The 27572-nt window shown below is 51.3% G+C and overlaps 6 non-coding genes across 6 annotated transcripts; 5 read left to right on the forward strand and 1 right to left on the reverse strand.

Moving 5' to 3' along the window:
* The first annotated feature begins 895 nt into the window (after positions 1–895).
* TRNAT-AGU lies at positions 896–969 on the forward strand. Its single transcript has one exon. It is a non-coding gene; the product is annotated as a tRNA-Thr (tRNA).
* Positions 970–2858: 1889 nt separating this feature from the next.
* TRNAS-GCU lies at positions 2859–2940 on the reverse strand. The gene has a single exon. It is a non-coding gene; the product is annotated as a tRNA-Ser (tRNA).
* A 3977-nt stretch (positions 2941–6917) lies between these two features.
* Positions 6918–6991, forward strand: TRNAT-CGU. Its single transcript has one exon. It is a non-coding gene; the product is annotated as a tRNA-Thr (tRNA).
* Positions 6992–9707: 2716 nt separating this feature from the next.
* Positions 9708–9779, forward strand: TRNAA-UGC. The gene has a single exon. It is a non-coding gene; the product is annotated as a tRNA-Ala (tRNA).
* Positions 9780–11869: 2090 nt separating this feature from the next.
* On the forward strand, positions 11870–11942 carry TRNAK-UUU. Its single transcript has one exon. It is a non-coding gene; the product is annotated as a tRNA-Lys (tRNA).
* Positions 11943–27073: 15131 nt separating this feature from the next.
* TRNAF-GAA lies at positions 27074–27146 on the forward strand. Its single transcript has one exon. It is a non-coding gene; the product is annotated as a tRNA-Phe (tRNA).
* Positions 27147–27572: the final 426 nt, after the last annotated feature.

Below are 27572 nucleotides of genomic sequence, written 5' to 3' on the forward strand. Positions count from 1 at the left end.
CGCCTTCATCTAGTGGCGTCTGGCTGCCATCTGTTCTATCATTAGGACCCATGTCGTTCTCAGGACTTCAATGTCCTCTTATGGACACAGCCCTCTGGCTGTGCCCCACTCAGGTCTCTCCCCTCTTCCAGGGGGCAGCCGTCCTCTACCCAGACACTTGCCTCAGTGGCCAGCTGCAGTCCAGGGTGTAGCCACCTGTGTCAGCAGCGACTGAGGCAAAAGGGGTGCACCTCCAACCCCTGCCATCTGTTTCTCTGGACCACTTCCCCACAGACCTAGCACCTTCCTCCGCCTTTGTATCAGGGCCTCAGTCTGGCAGTAGTCGGCCAGGAGGTCACTCATGCTCCCCTTACCCACCCAGCACTACTCTGATCATGGTGCTCTTCCTTCACGGCAGCCAATCCTCCTTCCTCAAATTCCAAGGAGTGACTGACTCTTGCTGTGCTGAGCAGCCCTTTATATATGGGCTGCTCCAGCAAGCCTTCTCCTGATTGGCTCTCCCAATAAGCCCTTTCCTGATACGCTGGGTTCTGCACAGCCTCTGCAAGGCTGCCTTAATCTTTCTTCTGCTTGTTTGGGGCAGCCACCCCACCACACTTGGAAAGCGGCAAATGAGAAATCTAGAGCTGAAGGAAAGGTTACCATGACTCAGAACTGAGCCGAGGTTGCTGCGACTGAAACACAGATCACTAACCACTATATGATCACAGTGGCTGGTGGGAGAAGCACATGTTAGAAGCCCTCTGTCAACTCAGCTGTGGCTTGCTGTGCATGGAGAGCCAGACACCTCAAGGTCTGCAAGTCTTGAGGGAAATGGGGAATGTCTGTACTTTGGAATTTGCAGGTGTTATCCTGAACCATCAAATGGAACAGTTGTAAACCCTTTTGCAAGGCAGGCACCATGGCTTAGCTGGCTAAAGCACCTGTCTAGTAAACAGGAGATCCTGGGTTCAACTCCCAGTGGTGCCTTGTTGCATGGCTTTTGTCTCCTCTGCTCACATTTTCCTGTGTCTTTCTAGGAAACAGAAGAGACCTCCCTTGGTATCCAAGTAATTGCTTGCTAAGGAAAAGGCTTCTTTGGAGAGAGGCATTGGAAAGAATCAAATCACAAGCCTGGAGTTGATGAAAAGGCTGCTGTGACTGGCATTGGCATGGCGGTTGCTTTGACTGCAATTGCTGCAACACGAAAGCCTGTGCCACACGTCCTTGTGATTTGCTGGGGATGTCCACACACAGAGGTCATGTCACCTTCCTTTTGATTGTCAGTGATGAGAAATGGAGCAGCTGGGAGAAAAGTCCCAGAGAGCAGCACTGTGGCTAAGCTGGGCCAGGCACCTGCCAGGTAAAGTGGAGGTTAGGGATGCAGCACCCAGTGGTGCCTTGCCAAATGTGTCTGCTCTTCCCACCTTTTGGTCAATCTTTTGAGGAAGCAGAGAAGATGCCTTTGCCTTGCAGTGCAGATGCTTCCAAAAGAAACCAGTCATTTTTTCTGAAAGTGTCGGAAGGAGGCACCTAAGAAACATGGAGACAAGGAAAAGGTCATCGTAACTCAACTTGCATCCATGGCTCTTGAGGCCACAACGCAGAGCACTGAGCACTGTACGACCACAGCTGGTGACAGAAGGGGCTTTTCCAAAGGCATTTTCCACTAGCAGGGTCCTCTCTGTGTGCAGAATTCCTCATCGTTTGATGTCTGCAGGCCCTGGAGATCACCCAGGCTTCAGTGTGAACACAAATATCTGCACCACAGTTTTTAGCCCCTCAGCTTTAGCTCCATGAGCCCAAGTCAGATGACCCAGACCAGCCTTGCTGCCATATTTATCCCAGGAGAGATGGACTCTAAGGGTATGTCTCCATTGCAATGGAAGCCCAGGTGTGGCACACTCTACTCAAAGCAGCACCTTGGAAGCCCCATATTCACCACTCTCATATAATGATGGCACGGTTTGTACAAAGTCTGCCTTGTGAGGTATCATTTCAAAAATCTTGATCTGTTGTACATTAATATCGTGTTGGATTGTGTGTGCTCGCATTGGTTAGGAAGTTATGAAGTTTTGCTTGGTGTGTGTTACTGAGATATGTTATGAGGTGGGGAAATGCCCCCTACCAGACTTTCAGGTGCGACAAGGGAGGAGCCGGACTTGCTGCTGGCCCATTGAAGGGATTCACACTCCCAAGGACCGTGTACAATGCAGACTTCTCTGAGATAGCACAGCGACAATGGACACTGCTTGACTCACATCGCAGCAAAGGAGCTTCCTAGCAAGTTGGAAGACACTATGAAAGGGGGGTAGAGACATTATGAATTGGCCTCTCTCCCCCACAACTCAATATCTGTAAACACATCCGGAGGACAAACACTGAACTGAGATAAATCAGAAGTGAATAATAATAATAATAATAATACATTCATATCAAAGTCCCCAACCAGACTAGTATTGGTGTTTCAGCAGAAAATTTTCAGTTTGGGGAATTTTGTTTTCTTAGTCAGACCTTGCCAAGGGAAGCAGGGAGAAAATGTTTGAGTTGCCTCCTTCAGAACAGCTTGGCCTAGACACTAGCTCTGGTTCACTGTTCTGGCCTTGCTCAGGATGGGGGTATTTTAATTATTTCGGCAGGTCCCAGGGTGTTTGGGGGAGATGATGAGGATGTTCCCTTTTGAGATAAAAACTAAGAAATACAGGACTAGAGAATTCTTTTTTTTTAAGAAATCTGGGATTTAGACATTTAATTTAAAGCAAGGGAGTTCTGAGTTCCTGAGAAGGTTTTTGTTTGCAAGAAGCAACATTGTTGGGTCTGTTATTGTACCAATGGGGGAGATGATTGTCTATAAAGGAGGAATGAAGACTAAATGTGTCCGATGAGGATGGGATTCGAACCCATGCGTGCAGAGCACAATGGATTAGCAGTCCATCACCTTAACCACTCGGCCACCTCATCAGAACTGCTGAAAGATGAACAGGAGGAGAAATCTAAGGCCAGCAGAGATAGGGACAATAAGGAGTTTTGAAACACTAAGTGGACGCAGGGGCTGAATGAGCTCCCCCCTCACATCTAGTGAGGAGCTGGGGGAAAGACTTCAGGAACAGACCGTGTTTGCATAGACACACCTACTCTGCCTAGCTATGCAGCATGATGGGGCCACTTTCCCAAAATGACCAGTTTTGGCTTGTGGTGGGTTACAAATCACTTTAGGATTGAGTGGAATGAAATGTTATTATCCTTCCTGCATGAGTGAAGGGCAGCAGAACATACCTAGTCCGTCCTGATGGAGGGCTGGGTGGGTGAGGAATAGCTTTTATTGGACTGCATAGAAGCAATTGAGGACGTCACCCTAAACCAGTGGTCCCCAAACTTTTCACACTGTGCCCTCTTAGCCATGGCTAAGGCCCCCCAGAAGCTGCGGTCGAGAACCGGGGCTGGGAGTGGGGCTGTGGCTTGCTGGGGAGAGGGGTGCAGACACAGGTAAGGGGGTCACGGCTGGGCCGGGGGCTCAGGCTGAGGGTAGGGTGGGTGAAGAGCTGGGACAGAGTGGGGCTGAGTGGTGCTCCCTCCCTGCCCTCCATGGGGGCTGGCTCAACCCTGAGGTGCCCCCATGAACATTCCTCTGTGCCCCCCTAGGAGGCATGCCCCACATTTTGGGAATCACTCCCCTAAACTGACCCCTAGTCACTAAGCAGGGGCTAGTGATGCCAAAGCCCAGGGACAGGGAGCTTTGCCAGAGTGGAGCCTGCAGGTCACATGCTGGGGGCTGACACAGGCTCAGTGCTCTGGAACCGCTCTGAACCAAACCCAGGCAGAGCCCTCATCAGTGTGACACCGCCCAGGGGACGCTGTCACTGGGGGGAACCTCCTTGCCTGCAGCACGGCCTGGGACTGACCTTGGACCTTTCAGCCCCCCTGTTCCATGCCAGGAGCTTCCTGTAGTGAGCCATGTTAGCAGGACACCTGGGAAAGCCCTACACACCCCCTCCACACACACACACAAGGAGTCCTGCACCCCCAACTTCCACAATCACCAGTGTCTCTCAGCCAGCGCTGTACAACAGAAGGTTTATTAGTGGTCTGGAGTCCAGCCTGGGAAAGTTCTGTGTTAGCACAGGAAGCAGGAAGATTCAGCAACGTCCATCTTCATGAGACCCAAACCTCAGAGCCTGGGATCTCCCCTTGAGTCCCCAAACCAGCAGACTCCTTGCTTCCAACAGCCCAACTCAGCCAGGCCCTTTTCCCCTCTTCTGTCCTTTGTTCTCTTTCCCTGGGAACCTGCTCACCTGGCCTCCAGCTCTTTCTTTGTTCTCTGAAGGACGTAAATCAAACCGTGTAGAGGTCAAGCAGAGGAGTTTATTACACACAGCACTGGCCAAGTGTCACCTGGCTTATTAAGCTCAGAGGCACTGTCAGTCAATTGATTACAATAGAATATGTAGGTTTTCCATGGGTGGGGGAAAGTGACAGGGTAGGCAGTTCCACACCCCAGGATAGGTTTTGCAGCAAGACAAGATAGCACAGTAGCCAATGGTTAACAGGTTACATAATGTCTCCACCCATGGTCTCAAGTTAGCAAGTTAACATTTAATGAACACTTTGATAAAATGTTAGTAGTATAAAATATCTATGTTGAATTCTGATTTGGGGTCCATAGGAATGGAACAACTCCCTTGATTGTCCAACAGGTACATTCCTAGGGGTTAAAGCAAAGAACCAGTGAAAGTATATAGCAATAAAGATTGTTTTTTGTGTGTCTTAAGGCAGGCATTGGTTCCTGGGAAGGGAGGTGGAAGGATGCCATATCTTATACTGACATGTGCCAACTTCTCATAAACTCAAGGTTGGATCTGTGGGAAGAACGTCTCCCTACAGAGGAGACTAACACAATAGGAAAAGGGATTCTTTGCTCAATCTGCAACTCTGAGTAAGACACAATTCTTTAGTTCTTAGCTCCAACACCTGGCAATTTGCTGACCAGGCCTATCTTAGCAAGCAAGGCTTTCTGTTTATCCCAGCTTTCTCTGAGCTGATCACGATTTGCTAGGCCTCTGGTCCCTTGACCATACTCTGGACATTGGGTCTGGAAAAGAGCTGGCACAATCCATAGACCAGGTTGTTATATAAACTGCACAAGGATTTGAACCCTTCACATATAGTAATGGCAAAGTTCTTGGTTCAGGCTTGTAGCAGTGATGGAATAAACTGCAGGTTTAAATCAAGACTCTGGAGTCCATCCACAGCTGGGATGGGTCATCAGTCCTTTTTAGAGAGCTTCAGTTTGTAGCAAAGTCCATCCAGAGGTATGAAGCAGGATTGAAGACAAGATGGAGACGAGGCATGAGCATTTTATAGTCTCTTGCCATGCGGTCTTCGCTTTCTTTGTCCCAAGGACACTTTATCCAGCATGTGACATAGAAAAACGTTAGAGTTCTGTCCATAGGCAGGTCCCTGCGTACCTTGCTGAGGCACAAGGCGTATCTTCCTTCTCTCAGTGGGTCGATTGTATAGCTGATGGTCCTTAATGGGCCATCAAGCAGGCTAGGCAGAACTGACACCAACTTGTCTGGCTGGGGTGTTCCCCGGAAGCATAGCACAAGTTTGAAGTACGGGCAGCATTGAGCCAATATTCATAACATCAATTACAAAAATGATACACATCTAGAGATACCCTAATTCTAATCAGCCAATCATAACCTCTCCATAGACCCCTTTCACGACAGCACTTGTGTCATACAGGTGGCCTGTGATATGCAGGGGGTCAGATTAGATGCTCTAATGGTCTCTTCTGGCCATAAGGTCGACTAATTTCTGAAAAACTGAGTGTAGCACTGGGAGCAGCGTCTGATGTTTTTCTGTCTAGCCGATTTGCTGCCTAGAACGAACGCTCCTTGAGTGGGGTGATCCACAGGGAGTAGCTCAAACCGCCAAAGTGCCTGGCCAGGGGCAGGACATTAGCCCAGCAAGGGAGGGGTGTGGCAGTGACATCACAAAGGCCTTTTGCAGGACCTCAGACTATTGGACAAGGTGGTGGGGAGGTGGTGACCTCACAGAGAGATGCTGACATCAGCCAGGCAGGACAGGGGCGAGGGGCCAGGGAAACCTCAGAGACCCCTGTGGCTTTGCTTCAGCAAGTCTCCTTCTCCAGGTCTCTATTTGAAGACTGAGAGAGTATTCGGGTTCACGTACGTGAGCGCCAGGAGGAACCTCTTTTGAGTTTTCTCCTTCCCTTTTAGTGATTTTACTAGAAAACAGAAGTCCCTGTTTAGAAGGTAAGAGCCTCCTCGAGGGAAGGGGTGTCATGGGTTTGTCTCATTCAGATGCCGGTGCCCCCCCCCCATGTATGGAAGTTCCCACCACCCTGCTCTGTGTTCGCAGTGCGGGAGAGAGCAGCATCCACGGCAGTGATTTGCTCCTGGCTGCCGGAGCAGAGCAGCAGGCTCAGCTGTCAGAACTTCCCAGAGCAATGAAAGGGGAGGGACCCATGGCTCTGTAGCAGGAATGCAGGGCAGGCGAGTTCACGGCGGCCATTGTGGGATACTGGAGGAGGCCAGTTATGGTGATATAATGAACAGCAGCGTCTACTCTGTCACTTCAAGTTTGCTGCAAAAAGCTCTAGACCTCTCATCGAAGTTGTTTTATTTTGTCAGTAAAACAGGGCAGTTTTGTCACCAGACGTGGCATTGCAGTGTGTGCACCAGCCACAAGCTGCTGACCGAGGTAGCGTTGTGTGTTTTTCACACACCTGAGCAATATAATTCTGCTGAAACAACTTTGCAGTGCAGACCTGGCCAAAGATTCACTCACACACAACTTGTAAGGGAAATGTCACCTGCTCCTCTGCTTTGCAGAATCCAAACACAAGCAAAGCTTGTCAGGCCCCGGTGGCAGGGAGTCAGGTGTGGACAGACACTGTCTTTTAGCCACCCACAGGCACCATAGCTTAGCTGGCTAAAGTATCTGTTTCGTAAACAGGAGATCCTGGGTTCAACTCCCAGTGGTGCCTGGTTGTTGGGGCACGTGCTATTGGCTACTGTCAGAAGACAAGATTCAGAGCTGTCTGGCCCAGTGTGGTTTTTCTTATGGTTTAAATAACACTCACAGGCACTGATAATAGAGTTACTGAAAGTTTGGGAGTTAGGAGCGGGTAGGTCAGTGGGCCAGTCCCCACACAGATGACCCCATCCCTCTGGGACAGGGGCAGGTCTGAGCTCTCACCCAAATGCTCATTGTGGCTGCCAGAATCTGTGAGCAGCTTGTTTAGTTTATGCAAAAGGTTGAGTCCTGCTTCGTGCACCGTGTGTGAGAATGAAAATCCTAAACCTCCCTTTGAAATAACGAAAGCAGGAGGACGTGTTATTGTCCCTGCCCCAGAGCAGACAGACCAATGGTAATACTCCCCTGCCATTTTACCTTTTTTGCTGGCTAAACTCCTTCTTATCTGCCCAGCCCAGGCTGTCCTCTGCCTCAGCTGCTGCTCCCGGCCTGCTCTAGAGTCAAACAAGCAGGGCCCCCAGGGGAACAGAGGCTGGGACAGGGCAGCAGCCTGGGCTGGGCTGGGAAGATGCTGGGAGTTCTCGTTCCCTGAGAACTGGCCTGGCTCCCTTCTCAACAGCAAACAAATCAATTCCATGTCCCCTCCCCAGAAAAACCAGCCTGGAGCCAAGGGCAGCAGGGGACGATTCCCTCCAGTTCCCATCGAGGCAGGAGAGAACCCAGGGTGTTTCTAGCAGAGTTTATGGAACTGACGTGGGGAAACCAGCCTTTAATAACAGGCAGTTCCAGTTTAAGCTCAGTGTTTTTAACAATTTCTACAACATTAAATAACCCTTCAATCGTAGTGTCACCATCCATAAAATTGCTTCAGCCTCCTAAGTGCCCAACTAAACATCTCTTCAAATCCAAGGGAGTGGAGATCAGTCAATGTTCAGAGTCATCCCACATAAAAGAACCATGTTGTGGTACATACTGGCCCCATCATGTGGCCATGGCCTTTCCCTCCTCCTCTAGAGTCAGAATGTGATCAGCTCACACCCAGGGGGAGCAACACCCCTCCCTTGGTCTCTATGCCAGAGCTCCTATCAGCTCAGTGTCCTTCCCACAAGAGTTGGCTGCTGAGAGGTTTGCAATGGGGTAAATGAAGGCAGAGGAGGATTGTTCCTCATGGGTTTTCTTTGTGTTGCTCTGTGATCCTGCTGGAGGAAGCATCATTTGTGTTTGTTTCAGTGGCTTGGGTTGGGCTCAGGTTGTGACCCTGAGTACAGGGGTTCCTGCAGTCTCTGTTCTTAACCCCTCAGGGAATGGACAATGGAGCAGCTTCAGAAATTGGATAGAAAGTAGCCTAAGAAAGTGTAACATAAGTGAGAAGAAAAACAGCATCATTACCTCCCTGGTGGTCTAGTGATTAGGATTTGGCACTGTCATTGCCACAGCCTGGGTTCAATTTCCAGTCAGGAAAATGTTACTTTAAGCCAAAACTACTTCAGTTATTCTTCACTTACAACATAAACAAATCCATGGTATTTTCCTGATTCCCCCATCTTCGCAATGTCTCCATGGCAGGGCTGGTTCCAGGCACCAGCACAGCAAGCAGGTCCCTGGGGCAGTCAATGGAAAGGGGAGGCTTCAGTAGCAATTGGTCCCTCTCAGAGGGAAAGACTTGAGGCCAAAAGCGGCAGAGGTAGAGCTGCAGCTTTTTTATTTTTTTTTCTGCTTGGGGTGGCAAAAACGCTGGATCTGGCCCTGCTCCATGGAAGACAATTTGTTAAATCCCAGATGAGTGCAGTTATATCAGTTCTCAGCCTGAGTCCTTAGGTCTTAATCCTGAGGATATTGTCCCATCATGGGGCCATTTCCCGCCTCTCTTTCATACAGAAGTACAATTTTCCTTGCACAGACACAGGAACAGCAAGATCTTTCTCTGTCCCTTGTGCAAAGCAGGGGGCCAAATTCCATTGAAACAATGGACAAGCAGGGGGCCCTGGGCACATCCAGCCCTGGCTGTGAGATGTTCCCTCCCCTCTTTCTTTATGCCCCTGTTGTTATTTCATGGATTGTCTGGGATGGGGGAAAAGCTGAGTTCACTCCAGGTGGAGGGGAAAAAGGACCCTGAAAATCTCAGGCCCTGCTACCAGGATCACCGAGGTGCTGGGAATCTGCATGGGAAAGGGACAGTGTGAATTGTCAAGGTGGGGAATGAATAACAATCTACAACTAGATCCACCTCATTAACCACTGACACAGGCTAATCCTGCTGCAGACAGAAGGGAAACTGGGAGTGATTCTTTGCTGCTCAGCCATGGAAACAGTGACCCAACTGCACCGCAGTGAATGTGCTGGGGAAAGCTGGACTTCACAGGCAGGTGGAAAGAGCAGATCCTAGAAACACCTGGAGCTCCCCACATCACTGCTACCACCAGGGTCAGGTGTTGAGTGACTCACAGCGCCCCTTCCCTCCCATTAACTTCCAGCAGGGGGTGGCAGCACCCCCCACCCAAGGCAGGGGAGAGGGCTGAGTGCATCTCTGCACCCTGAGCCCAGGGCACCCACTCTCTCTGCCCCACACATCGAATCTGGCCCTGCTGCAAAGTGACCCCTAAGAACCAGCAGCCTCCAGGACAGCAGGTTTGGCCCTCAGAGCAGGGAATGTGTCCCCAGGCTGCTCTTAGGCCACTGGATGCTCTGGTAATAGGAAAGCTCTGAGTGTAACTTGCTTCTTATCCGGGGATGTAGCTCAGTGGTAGAGCACATGCTTTGCATGTATGAGGCCCTGGGTTCAATCCCCAGCATCTCCAAGCTCTTTTTTCACCCTGCTGCTTTGCTCATGCCCAGAGGGGATGTGGCCCAGCAGTCTCCCTGCAGGAGTTTCAATCCTGCTCAGTGAGGGGCAAGTGCCAATTGCATGGAAGGTCAGGCGGAGGAGGGGGGGTTCTGCTCCTAAGTCACCTTGGTACATTTAAGATTCCCACCCGCTGTGCTGCTTGGGACAATGGTAGATGAGAAGGGCGAATCCTCCAGCACTGGAGGGAAAGGTCCCATCTGCACAGCCTGAGAGGCAAGGAAACAGAGGGGCAGTCAGTGCTCAGAGAGGAGAGAGGTCAGTGATTTACACCCAACAGGGGACACTGTCTTTTTGAGTATCACAGGGGGAGCTGTGTTAGTCTGGATCTGTAAAAAGCGACAGAGTCCTGTTGCACCTTACAGACTAACAGACGTACAGGAGCATAAGCTTTAGTGGGTGAATCCCCACTTCGTCAGATGAATGGAGTGGGAATTCAGTGCCTGGCTAGCCAACTACAAAAGCAGTTTCTCCTCCCTTGGTGCTCACACCTCAACTGCTAGAAGAGGGCCTCATCCTCCCTGATTGAACTAACCTCCCTATCTCTAGACTGATTCTTGCCTGCATATTTATACCTGCCCCTGCAAATTTCCACGACATTCATCTGACGAAGTGGGGATTCACCCACGAAAGCTCATGCTCTAATATGTCTGTTACTCTGTAAGGTGCCACAGGACTCTCTGTCTTTTTGAGGCGAGTGCAGCTTGCTTGGGATGGTGCTGACGATGGATAGAAAAAAGGCTGGAGTCAATGACAGACAAGACCACAGAAGGGGAAGGGGAAAGGCAGCCCCACAGAAGGTCCTGGGTGCTCAGATGCCCCAGTTATTGCACCCTGGCCTGTCGTAGAGAGAGAAAAGACACAGCGGGACACAGCCCCCTACAGTGATCCCATGGCCAAGAACCTGGCTGGGAGTGGGGTGAAGGTTCCCGCTGGGCAAAGGGGAGCTGAAATCCCTCGGTGTCCTGGAATTTAAGCAATGGAAGCTTCAAACCCTGCACGGGTGTGGGCTGAGGTGCATCAGCAGAAGGTTGGGCTGGACATGGGAGGCAGGTTTGTATAATTTTTGGTGGTGCCCAGAATGGGACCAAGTCCTGCCCCACCCCCACCCCCACACACACCTGCCTAAGGCTCTGGGGTGGAGTTTGCTGAGGGAGGGAAAGGGGCTGGGCTCTGGGAGAGAGTTTGGGTGCAGGGGCTGGGCTCAGTCAGGGGGTTGGGGTGCAGGAGAGTGTGCAGCTGTGGGCAGAACAACTTGGGATTGCTTGGGGAAGCCACCTTTAAAAACACAAGTGTAACATGCTAGTTACATTTTAATAAGACCAAATTAAATGGTGCAGGACAGAGCCATCTATAGTCTATTGTCCTGGTCAATGGGAGCCATCAAGAGTCCAAACCACTATTAATGGCCCACACTTCGCATCATTACAACAGGACCTCAGAGTTATAGTTCATATTTCTAATTTCAGATCCAAGAATGATCGGTTCATACAAATAGGATGAACACACACAGTAGATTATAAGCTTTGTAATGATACCTTACAAGAGATCTTTTGCATGAAGCATAGTCCAGTCACTTTATATTCACACTCATTAGCATATTTTCATAAAATCCTATGGAGTGCAACGTCACAGCAGGGAAAGGGTTTTACTGCAGCACCTGGGAGCAGTTGAGTTTCATGTTCAGGCTGTGGTATGAGTTCCTTCACGTTTCTCGTAAGCACACAGGGACCTTCGCTGGTGCTCTCCATACAGGAATGGCCCAGACATGATACAGTGATGGGAACTGCATTTTCCTTTTTTATTTCTGTATTTCCAATGACATTTCTGTTTGTGATTTCGTTTTGTTTTGTACAACTGTGTTTTCTCCTGGATTTGATATTTAACGAAAAAAAGAATATGGCCTCAAGGCACCAGATGGAGGATCAGGCTGGGGCTAGGACTGCTGAGAGAGCGAGAGTAGCAGGTTTTCTGTATTGTTTCCTGTCCTCATGTTTCTTGACTAGTTTCTGTTCTGTACAAAATTTGCCAATTTTTCACATGTGAGCCTGGTTAGCTCAGTTGGTAGAGCTTCAGACTTTTAATCTGAGGGTCCAGGGTTCAAGTCCCTGGTCAGACAAAGAAACACTTTCCCTCTGTGACACCCCTGAAGAGTTTCAGAAGGACTTTCCTTGACTTTAGTTTTTCCTTTTCAGGACATGGCCTTTCCTAGGAAGGGCCCTTTACTGCCTGGGACTGAAGGTGCTACTGCCTCACCTGTCCACTGGCCTCACAGTCTGGAGGAAGAAAGGCCTCTGGGCCTGCAGCAAAGTGCTGTGTGCTGACTTTTTCAGCAAATGCAGGGCTGGCCAGAGAGGCATGTTCCCACTGAGTCCTCCCTGCCAGAAAAAATTGTCCCCACAGACAGGGGCAGCTCCAGGCCCCGGCATGCCAAGCGCATGCTTGGGACAGCAAGCCGCGGGGGGTGCTCTGCCGGTCACCACGAGGGCGGCAGGCAGGCTGCCTTCGGGGGCATGCCTGCGAAGGATCTGCTGGTTCTGCGACTTCGGGGGTCCTCCCGCAGGCAAGCTGCCGAAGGCAACCTGCCTGCTGTGCTTGGGGCGGCAAAATGCCTAGAGCCGCCCCTGCCCACAGAGTCCTCCCTGCTGGAAGTCTACAGTAATCAACAGGTGCTCTGCTGGTCCCATGGTGTAAGGGCCAGCACTCAGCACTTTGAATCCTGCAATCTGAGTTGAAGTCTCAGTGGAATCTGAGCACAAACCCTGAGGGGTCTTCCAAGGCTCTATCTTGCTTTCTCAAAGGCCATGAAAGCCACTACAGAAGATTTTTTTCTCCTGCTGATAATAGCTCACCTTAACTGATCACTCTCGTTATAGTGTGTATGGCAACACCCATTTCTTCATGTTCTGTGTGTGTGTATATATATGTATATATGTATATATCTATATATCTTCTTGATGTATTTTCCACTGCATGCATCCAATGAAGTTGGTTTTAGCCCAGGAAAGCTTATGCTCAAATAAATTTGTTAGTTTCTAAGGTGCCACAAGTACTCCTTGTTCTTTTTGCAGATAAATTAATGGAGGTTAAGTCCATGAATGGCTATTAGCCAGGATAGGTAAGTAATGGTGTCCCTCACCTCTGTTTGTCAGAGGGTGGAGCTGGACGGCAGGAGAGAGATCACTTGATCATTACCTATTAGGTTCAATCCCTCTGGGGCACCTGGCATTGGCCACTGTTGGCAGATAGGATGTGAGGTTGGATGGACTTTTGGTCTGACCCAATATGGCCATTCTTATGGTCTTATGAAGGGAGGAGCAGAGCCCTCTGACAGAGGTTCTGTAGTGTAGTGGTTATTACATTTGCCTAACATGTGAAAGGTCCCTGGTTCAAAACCAGGCAGAAACATGCTGGCTTATTTGTCCCAGCTCCTAGTGGCCTGTCCCTGTTGTTGTAGGAACAGCAGTGATTTCTATGCTCAGAAGGTCTGTTATACTTCCCCTACTCCCACTTTTGTCTCCTCTCCCTCTCTGAATGCCTGTGAAATGGCTTTCCCCCTCCCGCTCCCTCCTGGAATGCTCCTGGGATGAATGGGCTGGTTGAAGAGCAGAAGAGCTTCCAGGTAGACAAGGTGTCTGGGACGCTAATTAGGCAGCGATCACACACCCAGAGCATGGACACTGCCCAAGGTGGAGTGTGACCAACCAGATGCAGCCAAGTCATCTCTAGTCGCAGGCCATGAGGTGCAGGTCCTTAAAAGGGGAAGGGGCCATGTGCTCAGGAGAGCACTCACAAGCTTGTACCTCCAGTGAAGGCCCTTTGCCTGAACCGCCTGGCCAGTGGTTCTCTGCGTTGCATTTCATTGTGCCTCAGGAAGACTTACCTTCATCACACCATCCATCATGGCTCTGTGGGACACTTACATTGCAGAATCCAGACATCTCCAGTGCCGTGCCTGTCCTGGGAGTGTGAGTGTGACACCCCCACCCCCCTTCTTTTGAGCTTGGCTATCAATATAATAAACGTGCTGCTTTCTGCCAAACTCTGGTGGGTCATTAATGCTCCCTACGCTGACTAGCTGGCCCAATTTTGGGTAACACCTGTGATAACCCCAACCCCTGCATGACAGAGGGTAGTGAAATGAGCTGAGAAAAAGCCTTGACATCAGCAGGGGAAAGCTAGTGGATCTGGGCCAGGCACCTTTTGAAGCCTTGTGGCTTGGTCTCCTCTGCACTTTGAGGTTGGCCTATGGCGGCCGGCTCTTCCTGCTGGCCTCCTTTGTGTGACCTGCCAAAGGAGGGAGTGAGGCAGGAATGGGGAAAAAGAGGAAAGTCGAGCTCAGGAAGGCAGGGCAGAAGCTAAGTGCCTCAGTGCGGCTAAATGGGGTTAGTAGAGCACCACCAGTCGTTCTGCAAAGCCTGGGGAGGTGCGGTTGGCTGCTGGGAGGTAGAATCCTGTGCATGCCAACCACTTCTGGGAGTGGCACGGAGGGACGGAGGCAGAGTGGGCAGGGAGCCACCTCAGTGCTGCTGGCACATCTCTGCACACCCATGGGGGGAGGGGAGCAGAGGGCCTCCATGTGCTGCCTGGGGTTGGGGCAGTGCACAGAGCTGCCTCCCCTCCCGGGTCTATTACAGGAGTGGGTGGGTGGGGTCTTTGGGCCTGCAAGGTGCAGCAGGTCGGACTAGATGATCACACTGGTCCCTTCTGACCTTAAAGGCTCTGAGTCTAAAAGAGAGAGGGAAGTAAAGGAATTTTTAAAATAAATAAAATAAACAATGTAATACCAGGATGACTCCAACAGCTCATTGTATAGTCCCGCCCCTTTCTTCCTCCACTGGGTGTTTAATGACCTGCAGCACATTGATTCTCTCATTCCCTTGGTAAACTGATACAATGTGACTGAAATTAAACCAATTCCCAGCAGAGAAAACATCACATCCCTGCATTGGCTAGGAATCAAACCCAGGTCAATTGCTTGAAAGGCAGCTATGCATACCGCTATACCACCAATGCATTTAGCAAAAGCCTTACTTATGCTTGCCCAATGAGGCTAGACCCGCATTGAGGCACTTTTCTGCCTGTTAAAATATACTGGATTCTCATCACTAAAAAAAAACAACCTCCATCTTCACCTGGGTTTGAACCATCAGCCTTTCAATTAGCCACCAAAGTTGTTAATCACAGGGTACGTCTACACTATGGGATTATTCCAATTTTACATAAACTGTTTTTTGGAAAGATTGTACAAAGTCGAGTGCACGCGGCCACACTAAGCACATTAATTCGGCGGTGTGCGTCCATGTACTGAGGCTAGTTTTGATTTCCAGAGCGTTGCATTGTGGGTAGCTATCCCATAGCTATCCCATAGTTCCCACAGCCTCCCCCGCCCATTGGAATTCTGGGTTGAGATCCCAGTGCCTGATGGGGCAAAAACAGTGTCGTGGGTGATTCTGGGTAAATGTCGTCACTCAATCCTCCCTCCATGAAAGAAACGTCAGACAATGATTTCGTGCCATTTTCCCTGGATTGCCTGGGCAGACGCCAAAGCACGGCAACCATGGAGCTTGTTCAGCCTTTTTTCACTGTCACCGTATGTCTACTGGATGGTGCTGACAGACGCAGTACTGCAGCGCTACACAGCAGCATCCCCTTGCCTTTTGCAAGTTAGCAGAGATGGTTACCAGCCATACTGTCCCACTGCTGCTTTGCAAGTTGACAATGACAGTTGCCAGTTATACTGTACCATTTGCTGCTGTCATGGGTTCTCCTGGCTTGCCTTGGTGAGGTTGGCTGGGGGCACATGGACAAAAATGGGAATGACTCCCCAGGTCATTTCCTTCTTTAAGTTTTGTCTAAAGGGACAGTCAGTCCTGTCTAGACTATCAGGCAAGCCTACAAAAGAACCAGAGAAGCAAACGGCCGCTCCAGGTCAGAGCCCCCGACATCTGGCAGAAATGATGAGCTGCATGCCATTCTAGGGGGTGCCCCTGCAACAACCCCATCCATTGCTTCCCTCCTCCCCCACCCCTCCTGGGCTACCGTGGCAGTTATCCCCCCATTTGTGTGATGAAGTAATAAAGAATGCAGGAATTTGAAACAACACTGACTTTATTGCCTCTGCAAGTAGAGCTCAAAGGGGGGAGGGGAGGGCAGCCTCCAGCTGCTATGATATTCCAGGCAGGACTGAATCTCCATTAGACAAAGCTTAAAGAAGAGAATGACCTGGGAGTCATTCCCATTTTTGCCCAGGCGCCCTCGGGTGACATCACCGAGGCCAGCCAGGAGCACTCACAGGACGGCGAGGACAGATACCAGTCCTACTGTACTGTCTGCCGTCCGCAAGGGAAGAGAAGGGGATGCTGCTGTGTAGCGCTGCAGCACCGCGTCTGACAGCAGAATCCAGTAGACATACGGTGACATTGAAAAAAGGCGAGAAATGATTTTTTTCCCTTTGCTTTCACGGGGGGAGGGGGGCGACATAAACCCTGAACCACCCGCAACAATGTTTTTGACCCTTCAGGCTTTGGGAACTCAGCCAAGAATTCAAATGGTTTTCGGAGAGTGCGGGAACTGTGGGATAGCTACAGACGTCAGTCGCCCCTCCCTCTGTGAGCGTCCATTTCATTCTTTGGCTTTCTGGTACGCTTGTCTCAGCTCCTTAAGTTTCAGCACTGTATTGAGTCCCTGTTGTGGCCTCTGCCTATCATGGCCTTGGAGATTTTTTCAAATGCTTTGGCATTTTGTCTTTTGGAACCGATTTCTGATAGAACAGATTCAGCTCCCCATACAGAGATCAGTTTCAGTATCTCCCATATGGTCCATGCTGGAGCTCTTTTTTGATTCTGGGACTTCATGGTCACCTGTGCTGATCAGTGCTCCACGCTGGGCAAACAGGAAATGAAATTCAAAAGTTCGCAGGGCTTTTCCTGTCAACCTGGCCAGTGCATCCGAGTTCAGATTGCTGTCCAGAGCGGTCACAATGGTGCACTGTGGGATAGCGCCCGGATGCCAATACCATCGAATTGCGGCCACACTCACCCTAATCCGACATGGCAATACCGATTTCAGCGCTACTCCCTTCGTCGGGGAGGAGTACAGATACCGGTATTAAGAGCCCTTTATATCGATATAAAGGGCTTCGTTGTGTGGATGGGTGCAGGGTTAATGCGATTTAACACTGCTAAATTCGATATAAACTCATAGTGTTGACAATGAGGCTAATCATCTAGTGGAACAAGCTCCGCAAGGGACGTGGTTAATTCCCCATCACTGCCCTGTGTAAATCAAGACCGCAGCTCTTGCTGCAAGACACCTGGTGTGTGGGTGTCCCTGTTCCCCCTTCAGAACCTCTGGTACATGGTGCTTCCCTCCTCCCAGTTCAAGATCCCCATCATGTGGGTGCTCCCATCCAGGATCTCTGGTGGGTGTCTCTGTCCCCCACCCCATGAACTAGCTCCAGTGTGTGGTTTCCCCTGCCTGCCCCCATCCGGGATCTGTGGGTGTCTCTGTTCCCCTTTCACGATCCGTGTTGCTTGGGTGTGTCCCTCCCCCCAAGTCAGAATCCCCAGCGTGTGGGTGCTCCCATCCCCCCCTCCAGGCTCTGCGGGGGGTGTCTTTGTAAAAAGAGACTGTGTCTCACTGTCTTGCCCAGGCTACACTGCAGGGGCTATTCACAGGCGCAATCCCACTGCTGATCAGCACGGGAGTTTTGACCTGCTCCGTTTCCGACCTGGGCCAGTTCACCCCTCCTTAGGCAACCTGGGGGCCCTAAGCTTCCCCAGGATCACCATATTGATGGTGAACTTAGTGTGGACACCCGATCAGCACAGCCCCCTGCAGCCCAGAACTCCAGCGATCCACCAGCCTCAGCCTCCCCAGGTGCTGGGCTCACAGGCACCAGCCACAGGGCCCAACTGGTTACAAGGTCTCCCGCTTCCAATCTCAGGCTCAGCCTGGGAGCTCTGCACTCTGAGCGGGTGGAAGTGGAGCCTGGAGCTGAGCTGATGCGCTGAGGGTTATTTGCACTGTGCGCTTCCCATGGAGGTGAAAACACGGGGCACAGATCTTTGAGCACAACCTTCGTCCTGAGGAATGGGGGGGGGCTGCATAAAGAGAGACCGGCTCTCCCTGGCGGGGCTGCAGCGGCAGTCCCACTGCCAATTGGTACCAGAGTTTTGAAAGCCTCCTTTCCTGGGCTGGCTCCCCTCTCCCTAGGGGGAACTGGTGGCCCCAAACTTCCCAGAAACCATCATAGCGAGGCCAACCTGAGCACAGGCACCTGCTCAGCACCCCGGGGTGCAGCCCTGAACTCCGGCAATCAGCTACGCTCAGCTGCCCACCCAACAAGCGTTACATGCAAGAGCCTTCGTGCCCCGTGTGTTCAGCTCCCTCCCAGCGCCAGCTTTAAACTCCCCTGCTCAGTTCTAAGCTTTGGCCACACAGGGGCAGCCTGGAGCTCAGCCAGCGCCTCCCGTTGCTGGTTGCGTTTCCCGCTCCTCGTGGCAGGTTCACACCCCTCAGGCAGATCTCTGAATCGGAGCCGAAGAGTTCCCCAAATCCAGCGCTTTAGCAGCAGCTTTGCTAGGAAAGCGCTGACGTCCCCAAGTGAAGTAAGAGCCAGAGCGCTGTGTCCAGGATCTTCTCTTGGGCCCCTCACCGTGGTGTCTGTCAGGCGCAAGGAGAAACCAGGGAAATGTTTTCATGGCGTTTCAGGGCAGAAGGGGCCATTAGCTCAGCTAGTCTGACCCCCGAATAACACAGAATTACACCATGACACATATTGATCCCACAGACCTTAGATAGATCAAAGCGTTTCAGCCCTCAGGAAGGAGGCTAAACTGGGTGCCAGAGGCAGCGAACAAGGGGCCCCCAAGGCAATGGCAGGGAGCTGACGAGGTCAAATATGCCCAGATGATCCCAGCAGGCGACCCACCCCCATGCTGCAGAGCTGGGAGTCCCTGTTCCTCCTGCCCTTAAGAATCTCTGGTGGTAGGTGGGTCCCCTCAGTTCCCCAGATAAGAATCCTCCATGGGATTTCCCTGGCTTCACCTCCAAATAAGAACATTGTGTGGAGGGGGTGGGAGGCAGGTTGTCTGGCAGAGATGTAAAGGGGGACTGTGTCTCCCTGTCTGGCCCAGGCTCCTTGGAGGAAGTGATCTCAGTGTGTCTGGCTGTCTCCATTCTTCCCACCCATAAGAATCCCTGGTGTGTTGGTGCACCCTAGACCATTAAGGCTCTCTGGTGGGTGGGTGTCTCTCTCACCCTAGTCAGGACCTCTGGGGCGTGGCTGTATAAAAAGAGACTTTGACTCACCCAGGCTGGGCTGCCATCACGGAACAGACCAGGTCCTTCTGTGGAGGGTTTGCGTTCCTCCAAGGCCATGATCTCAGTGTGTGTGGGTGTCCCTGTCCCTTCAACCCTTAACAATCCCTGGTGCGTGGGTGCGCTGGGCCCCATTACAATCCGCTCTGTCTTACCCCCATAAGGGATCCGGTGGCTGTGGGTGTTCTCCACGCTACTGGGGGTGTCTGGTGCTCCTGTCCCTCCTGGTTAATAGTGGAGTGTGTGGGTGTCCCCCTGCCCGTTAAGGATCCGTGTTGTGCGGATGCCCCTGTTCTTCTCATTAAGAATGGTGCAACGGAGCATATGGGTGTGTCCCCCAAACCATGAACTAGCTCCCGTGTGTGATTCCCCTGCCCCCATCCAGGCTCTGTGGTGTGTGGGTGTCACTGTTCCTGTTTTCAAGATCCGTGTTGCAGGGGGGGCGTCCGTCCCCCCAAGTCAGAATCCCCAGCGTGTGGGTGCTCCCATTTCCCCGTCCAGCTCTGCGGGGGGTGTCTGTATAAAAAGAGACCGTGTCTCACTGTCTTGCCCAGGCTACACTGCAGGGGCTATTCAGAGGCACCATCCCACTACTGATCAGAACGGGAGTTTTGACCTGCTCTGTTTCCGACCGGGGCTGGTTCACCCCTCCTTAGGCAACCTGGGGACCCCAAGCTTCCCCGGGATCACCATATTGATGCCAAACTTAGTGCGGACACCTGATCGGCACAGTCCCCTGACCAGACCAGAGAGAGCAGCAGGTTTCCCCTATTGTTTCCTGCTCTTGTTTTCTTGACTAGTTTCTCCTCTGCACTAACTTGCTCTTTTGCTTTGTGAGCCTGGCTATCTCAGTTGGCAGAGCATCAGATTGTTAATCTGAGGGTCCAGGATCCAAGTCCATGGTCAGGTAATAAACTCCTCACAAAGATCTTAAACTGTCTGTCTCACATCCTCTTTGATGTTACTTTTTCTCTGTAGGATTTTCCCTTTCCTCAGAAGGGCCTTTTTGTGTGTGGGTTTGAAGGGACAACTTCCTGACAGCCCCTATGTCCTTGCAGCCTGGAGGAATAAAGGCCTCTGGGCATAGAGCATGTTCCTTCCCTACACACACACACACACAAACACACAGAATATCCCTAAGGAATTAGAATCACCTGCTGCCTTCCCCTGTCCTGCTGGATCCCCAAATGAAGATGCTCTTCAGCCTAAGCCCATGTCCCTTCTTTTCCCAGTGCCCCTCAGACCCAACCCTCAGTCCCTCCTATGCTCACTGCTCCTCACTCCCAACCAGAGCCTGCTCCTCTTCACCCTTCTCCTCTGTCCCAACCCACAGCCCCCTCCTATTCCCGGTGCCCCTCAATCCCAACCCACGGCTCCCTCCTTCCCTCCAGCAGCAGGTGCTTCACACCCTCTCAGGAAGATTTTCTTGCAAGGTTTTGTGTAGGAGTCTGCATGTGGATTTTACAGTATGTTGGAAATAGGTTGGGTTGCTTGCCGAAATGATCACTTGTGGCTGGTGTTAGATTCCGAGTCTCCTTGTTATTGGGGGCAGGAGAAATAAAGGGTTGTTATCCTTGTTGTGTGACCCAAGGGCAGCACAACTGTGCTTGGCAGACCCCGATGGAGGGACTCACCCTCCATTCAATAGCACTTGCTAGGCAGGGGACAGGGGTTCCAAAGCCAAGTGGGATGGGGCCTGGGTCCCAATACTAAAATGTAGGTGTTAGACCAACATTAGGACAGGGGGGCTGGGGAGGGATGAGTGAGTCCCTAGACAACATAGTGAGTACGGGGCCTTCTTATTTCCCACTTTTCCACCCAGGATAGCAGGTGAACTCTACAGAGGCTCCTCTGGGCTTGCACTGACTAAGGACAACAGCTGTGAGTGGGGTGCAGAGCGGGGATGGCTCATGTTAAAGGACTTTTAGTTGCTGGACTTACGAACCATAGGGAGAAGGACACTGCCCAGCTTATTTGGGGGTTGGGTCTTTCCCTTGTGGTTTATGTTTATGTGTTGGGGCTGCTGACATGACTTCTGCTAACCCTGGGCTTACATTGCAGTGTAGACATACCCTGAGAGGACATCTATACTGTGACAAAATCCCGCTGGCCTGGATGGTCTGATTTGGGCTCCTGGGGCTCAGGTTGTGGAGCTAAAAACTACAGCGTAGACATCTGGGCTCAGACTGGAGCCCAGGCTCAGAGACCCTCACCCCTCGTGGGGTCTCGGAGGCTGGGCTGAAGCCCAAGTGTCTACACTGTTATTTTATAACCCTGCAGCACAAGCCCCACAAGCCTGAATCAACTGACCCAGGGTTTGAGAATAGTGGCTTGGGTGTGTTAATGGCAGTGTAGACATAATGCTAGGCTGTGTCCACACTGCAATGAAACACCCAGCGTTGTCCCGTGCCAGTACAGGCTCCCAGGCTAGGGCTGTGGGGTGGTAAATTTGCAGTGTAGACATCTCGGCTCAGTCTCAATACCGGGCTCTGGGAGCCCTCAAGGTTGGGAGGGAGTTTAGCAAGCGAAAAAGATAAAATGGCAGTGGAGTATTACCCTGGACTCACTGGCATTTCTCCATTGGTCTGTCTGCTTTGCGGCAGGGACAATAACAAGTCTTGCTGCATTCGTTATTTCAAAGGGCAGTTTAGGATTTTCATTCTCACACACAGTGCACAAAGCAGGACTCAACCCTCGGTGTAAACTAAATGAGCTGCCCACAGGTTCTGGCAGCCACAATGAGCCATTCAGCATGAGAGCCCAGACCTGCCCCTGTCCCAGAGGAAGCAGGATCATCTGTGACAGGCTGGAACACTGACCTATCAGCTCTTAACTCCCAAACTTTCAGTAAGTCTGTTATCAGTGCCTGTGAGTATAATTTAAACAACTATACTGGACCAAAGAGCTCTGTGTTTTGTCCTCCCGCAGTAGCCAATACCAAGTGGCCCAGGAGTTAGTCAACAAGGCACCACGGGGAATTGAACCTAGGATCTCCTGTTTACACGACAGGTGCTTTAGCCAGCTAAGCCATGGTGCCTGCCTGTGGAAGCAATACAGCGTCTGCCCACACCTGACTCCCTGCCCTCCCCACTGGGGCCTGAAAAGCTTTGCTTGTGTTTGGATTTTGCAAAGCAGAGGAGCAGGTGAGGTTTTCCTTGCAAGCTGTGTGTGTGTTTGTGTGTGTGAATCTTTGGCCAGGTCTGCACTACAAGGTTACTTCAGCATCATTATATTGCTCAGATGTGTGAAAAACACACAACGCTCCCTCGGTCAGCAGTTTTTGGCTGGTGCACACACTGCAATACCACGTCTGGTGACAAAATTGCCCTGTTTTGGTGACAAAATAAAACCACCTGGACGAGAGGCCTAGTGCTTTTTGCAGCAAACTTAAAGTGACAAATGTCAGTGTAAATGCTGCTGGTCATTATATCACCATAACTGGCCTCCACCAGTATCCCACCATGCCTGCCGTGAACTCGCCTGCCCTGCATTCCTGCTACAGAGGCTGGGCCCCTCCCCTTTCATAGCTCCAGAAAGTTCTGACAGCTGAGCCACTATCTATACTGGGATTAGCCTGATAGAACTGCATTGCCAGCCTAAGTCATGTAATTACACCAACCTAATTTTATAGTGTAGACCTGTCCAAAGAATCACACACACACCTTGGGAGCAAAACTTCTTCTGCTCCTCTGCTTTATAGAATACAAACACGAACAACACTTGTCAGGGCCCAGTGGGGACTGGCAGAGAGTCAGGTGTGGGCCATCTTTATCCCAGGAGAGATGGACTCTAAGGGTACGTCTCCATTGCAATGTAAGCCCAGGTGTGGCACGCTGTGCTCAGAGCAGCACCTGGAAGCCCCATATTCACCACTCTCATATAATGATGACATGGTTTGTTCAAAGTCTGCCTTGTGACGTATCATTTCAAAAGTCTTGATCTGTTGAACATTAATATCTTGTTGGATTGTGTGTGCTCACATTGGTTGGGAAGTTATGAAGTGTTGCTCTGTGTGCGTTACTGAGATATGTTATGGGTTGGGAAATGCCCCCCACCAGCCTTTCAGGTGCGACAAGGGAGGAGCCAGACTCGCTGCTGGCCCATTGAAGGTATCCACACTCCCAAGGACTATCCCAGGAACTGTGTACAATGCAGGCTTCTCTGAGATAGCACAGCGACAATGGACACTGCTTGACTCACATGGTAGCAAAGGAGCTTCCTAGCAAGTTGGAAGAAACTATGAAAGAGGGGAAGAGACATCATGACTTGGCCTCTCTCCCCAACAACTCAGCAGCTGGAAACACACCTGGAGGACAAAGACTGAACTGAACTGACTCAGAAATCAGAAGAGAATAATAACAATAATACTTGCAAACCAAAGTCCCCAACCAGACTAGTATTGGTTTTTCAGCAGAAAATTTTCAGTTTGGGGAATTTTGTTTTTTCAGTCAGACCTTGCCAAGGGAAGCAGGGAGAAAATGTTTGAGTTGCCTCCTTCAGAACAGCTTGGCCTAGACACTAGCTCTGGTTCACTGTTCTGGCCTTGCTTGGGTTGAGGGTATTTTAATAATTTGGGCAGGTCCCAGGTTGTTTGGGGGAGATGATGAGGATGTTCCCTTTTGAGATAAAAACTAAGAAATACAGCACTAGAGAATTTCTTTTTTTAAGAAATCTGGGATTTAGACATTTTATTTAAAGCAAGAGAGTTCTGAGTTTCTGATTGCAAGAAGCAACATTGTTTGATCTGTCATTGTACCAAAGGGGGAGGCGATTGTCTACAAAGGAGGGGTGAAAACTCAACGCATCCGTTGGAGTAGCTCAAACCTCCAAAGTGCCTGCCAGGGGCAGGACATTTGCACAGCAAGGGAGGGGTGTGGCAGTGACATCACAAAGTCCTTTTGCAGGACCTCAGACTATTGGTCAAAGACTATTGGTGGGGAGGTGGTGACGTCACAGAGAGATGCTGACATCAGCCAGGCAGGACAGGGATGAGGGGCCAGGGAAACCTCAGAGACCCCTGTGGCTTTGCTTCAGCAAGTCTCCTTCTCAAGTTCTCTTTGAGGACTGAGAGAGTATTCGGGTTCACGTATGTGAGCGCCAGGAGGAACCTCTTTCAAGTTTTCTCCTTCCCTTTTCCTGATTTTACTAGAAAACAGCCATCCCTGTTTAGAAGGTAAGAGCCTCCTTGAGATTTGAAACCTGTTCAGTCTGATCCATCTGGTGACAGTTGAATTCTAGGCATGGAAAACAGGAACTTAAGGAGGCAGAATTTTATTCCGCACCTGGGATTTTGTCCCTTAGGGTTTGTTCTTTTTGTTTCACCTTTTCCTCCATCCATCCCTTCCTCCTTTCTCTTCGTCTCTTGCTTTTTTTGTCCTTTCACCTGTTCCCCTCCCAACACCAGGAGCAGTGTGTGTGTGTGTGTGTGTTGCAGGGGAGTGCTCTGCAGCTCCCACTGTGGGAGGTTCACCCAAAAATGTGGGACTGAAATAGTGCTCGGGAAGTGATCCCCACCTGTGACCTGGGCCATCCTTTGGGCTCTCTGGTGAGAACCCTCAGCCTCCCATCCTGTCTCTACCCTGATTGGCTGAGCAGGGGGTTATTGACAGGGAGGAGACTCAGGTCCTTGTTGTTCTCTTTGAAGACCAAGGAAATAAGTCATAACCTGTTATATGTTGACAAATTTTAGTGCTTTGCTGCATTAATGGTCTCTGAGCAGTTCATGATTCTCTCTAACATTGCAGTTCTCCTCAAATACTTGCTGAATAATTACTATGCACTGTTGTTCGTCTGGAGCTCATCTGCGAGCACTTTATTCAGGTCATTCAGTGTTTGAAATTCACGATCTGATGGTTAGTTTGAAAATCAGGGCTCTTGGGTCCTATTCCCAACTTTGCCACTGGCTGGCTGTGTGACCTAAGACAAATCAATTCTCCTTTCTCAGCCTTAGCTTCTCCCTCTTTCAAGTAGGGATAATAATGAACCGCTCCTACCTACCTCACAGTGGGTGGAGGATGGGTATCCATTGGAGAGTGTCACTAGGAGTATCAGAGGGGTAGCCATGTTAGTCTGGATCTGTAAAAGCAGCAAAGAGTCCTGTGGCACCTTATAGACTAACAGACATATTGGAGCATGAGCTTTCGTGGGTGAATACATCTGACATAGTTAAGCAAAGAGAACAAACCCCAAATCCCCCCTGTGCTTTGGGAGCCAGGTTTGCGGTGGGAATTCTGTAGTTCAGATGACTTCACACCTGGGCATTGTGATTCTTTACCAGTTTCTCTGGCATTGGGGCAGTTTTGTGCTCACAGCTGTGATGGCCTAGTGGTTAAGGAGTTGGACTTGAAATCCACTAGGGTTCCCTTGCACAGATTTGAATCCTGCTCACAGCGAGGCCTGTATTTTAGCCAGTCTCTCACCCGGGCAACACCTCTGTACAACCCCCTGAGACACTCTCAATTCTCTCCCCACCCCAAGGAAATCCTGTTCTGCTCCTTTCATGGAGATCCCTGGGACACCACCTCACACTGTGTCCCTGAGGGGTCAGGCAAACTCTCAGCACCTGAAGCCTCTGCCACTCATCTGGTGCCCCATAGATCAGACATAGCCCTGGTTCTGCTCCTCTCTCTAGGGTGTGAAAGAAGCTGAGTCAGCGAATCCATGGGAGCTGTAGTACCAATAGAGAAAAAATAGGTGCTCAGCGCCCACTGGCAGCCAGCTCCCCCGCACCCCACTACAGGCCTTGCTGACAAGCTCCTGCTCTTCCCCTTCAGCACCTCCCACTTGCCAGTGACCAGCTGTTCAGTGGGGTGCAGGAGGGGCTGGCAGGGGATGGGGAGGAGCAGGGATGGGAAGAGGTGGGGGAGGGAGAGGAATGGGGCAGGAAGGTGCAGGGTGGGAAGAGATGGGACAGGGGTGGGGCCTTGGGGGAAGGGGTGGAGTGGGGGCAGGGCCTGGGGTGGAAAGAGGGGGCTTTGTCACAGATCCCTCTAGGGCCAGCCCTGAAGGGAAGCACTGACTATCACAGTGACAATACAACTGACCAGCATTGCGGGGGAGGCTGAGGGAGATCCGCACTCACCAGGTCTCTTCTCTCCCCGACGGAGAGCCAGACACTGCTCTCTCCTGGCTCTCACTCTAGCAGCTGGACGCCAAGGAGCCATTTCCCCACAGGAAGTGCATCGAGTGCCCCTGTGGTGCTGGGGGGCTGGCGCTGCTGCTGCCTGTGGGGCTGGCAGGGGGGCTGATGTCTGCACAGACTCTCAGCTGCCAGGCCGGAGGGGGCACTTGGGACCTTACCAGACTGGCTCAGTGAAGACGGGGGGTTGACAGAGCAATACAGACGCTCCCCAGAGCACGGAGCAGCAGCCGCCCATGCAGCCAGGCAATGAGCATTTCCCACAGCCTGGAACCGAGGGGGAGGCGCCAGCTGCTGTTCCAGCTCCTCGGGGACAGGCCCTGTCAGCCAACAGCCACTTCTTACTCGCCACAGCTAAGGGTGCCGGGTTCCTCCGGTGGGGGTGTGGAGCAGCCGTTCGTTTTCCTGTTCGCACTCCTCTGCGGTGTGAAAATTGGGGAGGGGAGGCAGAAGCCCCACTTCCCTCCCGAAATGACGCCCAGTGGGGGAAGCCAGGACAACAGGGTGGGGCGGCAGGTGGTGGCCAGACTCTCACCGCCAGGGTCTAGTCTAGCTCAGGGTCCAGCTCAACTTCCTCCCCGCACCACTGGCCCCCAGTCCCCTTCCACCACCAGGTCAACCCAGGCACTAGGGCAGGAACGGGGTGAGGCAGCAAGTCAAGCTGAGCAAGGCAGGCAAAAGCGAGTCTTGTCTTCATGGGCACCTCCCAATGACGTCCTTTTTGTGTGCAACTGCTGCAAAAACCTCCCAGGCAGAGAAGCAACAGGCCCAAACATTACCAGACAGCTGCCAAAGTAGCTCAGTTGGGAGAGCGTTAGACTGAAGATCTAAAGGTCCCTGGTTCAGTCCCAGGCTTTGGCAGGCCCTTTCATCCCTCTTTGTGCCCTGCTGGCTTGTTCTCTGGGAGCACAGTGGTGTGTCAGCACCCAAGATGAGCAGGGCTGCCCTAGAGCATTTAGGGGTCTGGAACAAAGCATTTTTGGGAGCCCGTTCAATTAAAAAAAAGTTGCAATACTGTATTCTCATGGGGCCTGGGGTAAATTGCCCTGCTTGCCTCCCCTCTGGGTGGCACTGATGGTGAGTCTCTGATCTTGGGCTCTGCAGTAGGAAAACATAGAATGGGCTTCTGCCCCTAGTTGGCCCACCTGACCTTTAACAAGGAGAGATGGGATCTGTCTTTCCCAATATGTCAGGGAGAGAGCAAGGCAGGGTGACCCTCAGGAATGGTGCCAGAGGGCTGCTGGGCAGTGACAGGCAGGGAGTGGGGGTGAAAACTCCTCTGCACAG

Source organism: Mauremys mutica, unplaced genomic scaffold, assembly GCF_020497125.1.
Source record: "Mauremys mutica isolate MM-2020 ecotype Southern unplaced genomic scaffold, ASM2049712v1 Super-Scaffold_100127, whole genome shotgun sequence".
Taxonomy (NCBI): domain Eukaryota; kingdom Metazoa; phylum Chordata; order Testudines; family Geoemydidae; genus Mauremys; species Mauremys mutica.